This window comes from Streptopelia decaocto, assembly GCF_964273445.1.
Source record: "Streptopelia decaocto genome assembly, chromosome: 2".
Lineage (NCBI taxonomy): Eukaryota > Metazoa > Chordata > Aves > Columbiformes > Columbidae > Streptopelia > Streptopelia decaocto.
The window spans coordinates 38,493,540-38,497,513 of record NC_138655.1 but is presented as its reverse complement, the minus strand read 5'-3'; the positions used below and the strand labels follow the sequence as shown (position 1 = coordinate 38,497,513).

At 39.3% G+C, this 3,974-nt stretch overlaps 1 long non-coding RNA gene across 1 annotated transcript in view; it reads left to right on the top strand.

Moving 5' to 3' along the window:
* The first annotated feature begins 1,518 nt into the window (after nt 1-1,518).
* LOC309436459 overlaps nt 1,519-3,974 on the top strand; it is a 45,661-nt gene continuing 43,205 nt past the window's right edge. The window contains exon 1 of the long non-coding RNA XR_014183345.1: nt 1,519-1,593. This is a non-coding gene — a long non-coding RNA (uncharacterized lncRNA). The remainder of the gene's footprint in view (nt 1,594-3,974) is intronic.

Sequence of the window (3,974 nt, the reverse complement as noted above, 5' to 3'; positions counted from 1 at the left end):
CCAGAAGTCCGTGGTGTTTCTCATCATAACTGCATATCACAAATTAAAGCAGCCTAGAGGTGGTGGGACAGCACTACAAGCAGAGCTGAGTCTGTGTTTTGCATCCCTATTGATGCAGGTCCTTCACTTGTAGTATCCAAATATAGACCAGCTAAGGCTGTTTCTCTTCTCCACAGTAGGCTGCTATTCCCACTTGGATTACTGAAGAACAGAAGAGGATAGAGCAGCATGACTGTAACGCAGTGACAGAAGTAGGCTGAACCATCCCATCAGGGAAGGTGTAGGGTCTCGGTCTCTGTGAAAGCAGGTAATGCTCTGAAGTTTTATTTCTGTGAGAGGGGAGATGATGTTTGCATCTCTACCTGGAAGGACATTCCATTCTTGCCTCATAGGGAAAGACTGCACAGAGGTCAAGTCACACCAAAAAACTCCTTTGCATGCTAGGAGTGTCTTTCTTGAGATAGGTCTGCCCATTTTTAGCTTTGTTTCATCCCAGGATGCTGTGGTGAAGGAGGGGTATCTTAATACATAGCAAACTTAGCCTTCAGTGATCAAATGCTTTATGATTCCCAGTAGTTTGAAAGTGAAAATCTCTGCTGCCACCTTCACATCTTTCAATGCAGCCCACTCCAGACTCTCACTTTAGTCCTCCCCTGCTTGCTTGCCTGAGTTTTATCATTTTTTTCTGTTACTACAGAATGCAGTTACTCGTCTGCTAAATATGCAGACAAAAGCTGGCTGGTATAGTTTAAATGAATCAGCCTGTTTGACACTTAACCTGCCTGGCTGACACTGAGCTGGAACAGGTTAATTGTCAAAAAAGCTGGTACATTTAAACTGTATCGACCACCTTTTATTTGCCTGTTCAGCAGATGCAAGCTTTTGTGTGTAGAACTATTGTTACTGATTAGGAACCATTTCCAGTGGGTTTTAGTCCTGTTATATGAGTAGCACTGTACCTGTTGGGAAGAATCTGGGAGTGTGCCTCTTCAGTTCTGCTCCTTTCTGTTTTAATGTTTCCTTGGCTGTAGGAATCATCTTCTTTCACTACCAAAATTGATTTGCCCATTAGTTGTGGTCACTTTCTCTTTCCAAAACAGAGCGTGTGTTTATTTCAGGTTCTCTTTGTAATATGATTTAAATACCCTATTGAAGAAAAAGGAAAAGGAGGGAAAACTTGGCACTGATATGTCTGTTTGTTGTCAGTAGAGCACAACATTGTTCAGAGCATAGTCTTAAAAAATTACTGTCCTTTCTTTCTCTGGCTGTACACAGCTATTTTGTTCACATAATTCAAAAGGCTACATAAATATATTTCTATATTAAAGTCTTCCTATAAACAGACTATGGATAAAGATATTCTTATACATCTTCGCAAGTTTTTAAACTGGTGGGAAAGTATTCATTTTGACCTACAGATAAACACATATCCCAAGGTGTGCCTGGGAATGTTTCTGATCCCATGCTGGCACATACTGCCAAAGGAGGAATTTGACTTAAGGCATCATGGGGTAAGAAGAGAAAGTGGATCTGTAAAATATCTGAGCATCCTGGACTGATTGCAAAGCTGGGTTGCTGCTCAGCCTCATGACTGTGAGTAGCTGGATTTTTAGTGGGAGTTGTCAGTGGCAATAGGGAATTTACAGGGAGTAGGAGCGTTTGTTTATGTTGTTACTGAATTATCTGATTTGGTCTGAGGAGTATTTATTATCTTGTTTATGTATTATGGGTAGCTTTTAAAAGATTATAAATGATACCTACAGCTTTGAAGGGTGGCTTTTAAATCATATTATCTATTAAGCAAAATCCAATTAAGTTATGTAAGAAATATATATACACACAAGTTATAATCAAGAAAGTCTTTCATCTTTTTTATATTAATATATTTGAATAACTTTATGATGCTGAGATGAATTGCTTGAGTGTAAAGCTATGCATTTTTATTTTGTGTAACGTACCCATTTAGAGTGTCTGGACCATGAAAATAAATTGGAAGCAAACATTTAATGTAAATGAAATGAACTTGGAAGGCATCTGCATATTGAAGTGTATAACAGGACTATTTCCTTTTACACCAAAGAAGCATATAATAGCAAAAAGATAAGAGAATAGGATTTGCTATACAGGGTCAGTTCTGTTGCGTAGCTAATCTAGAAATGCTGATAAACTTCTACTCAAGGAAAAGGTTAAAAACAAGCCTCAAGATCTGTGATACATGGAGCCAGCTGCTCAGGACTGTGAGTGAGGAACATTCCTTTCCAGTCTTTCTAGGTGATCAGGTTATGCCCTGACGTGGGACCCTGGAGTGCTCATATTACCTTAAGCTGGCTCAGCAAGTGACTGGTCTTGAGTTGCCAACTAATGATCCAGCCCCTTAAAAAATTCTTGCAATCCATATGTGGAAAATTCATGTTGTAGGAAATGTAATGTTACTAATATAAATCCCTCTTATGTTAGATTGGGTGTCCTTTAGTTTGAAAGATGATTCATTGCTTCTAATTCCACAAAACAGCAGTCTGTTTTCATTAGGAACTTAATAATTTTCTGGAAATGTATCTTTTTTTTTTTTTTTTTTTTTCCCCAGACAGAGAGGTTGTACTGTTCATGATTTTTTACTGTAGGAAAATCTTGGTATTCCACTGGCTTTATTTTTGGTCTTTGTTCCTGTCAAGCATTTACTTATTTTAAACTGAAATAGTGGAGAGAACTCTAAATGTTTTCAATAGGCTTGTATATTAATATGTTTAATCCTTCTGGACAGAAACATCAGAGCTGGGAGAGAAGATTAGCTGTTTGGCACCAAAGGCAAAGGGGAACAACATAATTTACATAAATCATTGTTATTTATTCCTAGTTCCACACAGTACTCTTTTCTTGCTGCTTTAGATGTTCTGGCCAGGTTAATATTTTGTACTAATGACCTGAAAAATATAAATTTTGTGCTTTGTTTCAGGGTTAGAGTGTCATCCTGACTTAACAGGCCGTGAGCAGTGAACTGAGATTGGTATTTGACAGTACAACCTCCAAAGTTCCCTTCTAGCCAAAATCTTTCTGTAATTTTTGAGGGAAGGATACAGATTTTTGTTCAAGAAACCATGAAAACCTCTCTGAATAAACAAGAATAACCCAATGGTAGCAGTCTAGTCTGTCATTCTTGTTCTGAATCCTTCATCTGGGGGTGAGAAGTTGTGTTCTGTGGGTCTGGAGGATCTGTTTTGCTCAGTGGGATCCTATGGGCTTGGACAGGCATGGGGACAGGGTGAACTAGTGGTGGTTATGGCAGCACAAAAGGGACTTTTACTGTCAGGGTCAAGAAGATTAATTGTCCTGCAGTGCGGAGAGTCAATGCTTCCTCTTACCCAAAGAGGCTGTACAAACCTGAACACCACAGATCAGGCAGCAATGGCAGAGTTAATGTCACAGAAATGAATCATGTCAGAGCACACTGGAGCAGAACTATGTCATACACGTGTTGCTGGGCTGAAACAGACGTGGAAAGAAAGCCAACTTGAGATAATGGCTCAGTAGACCTGTGGGTGCAATTCTTTTGTGGCTAAATTGTACCTCAGTGAACCAGATAGCATTAGGAATGCTGTTATGACCATACTTCTGTTACATAGTGTATTTTGCTCCTTTTATTGAGTGTATGGCTCATAAATGTGCACATTTAAAAGTAATATTATTGTGTGCCTTCTTTCCTCACTTCTTTTTTCCTTAACTACTACCATCTCTCAGTTTTCCAGTGCTGGGTAAGGCAGACACGTGATAAATGTGATTAAGCTAACATAACAAACTGTCATGAAAAATACGATTGGGAAAAGGAGAAACCTCATTGGCTCTAGAATACAGAGATCCTCTAGCTGACCCAAACAGGTAGGTGTCGATAGCGAAGGTGTGGCTGCGCTGCTTTTACACCAAAGCTGGCCTGCTCAAGACACTTCAGATGACTGTGCCTCCAACAATGTGATTGATCC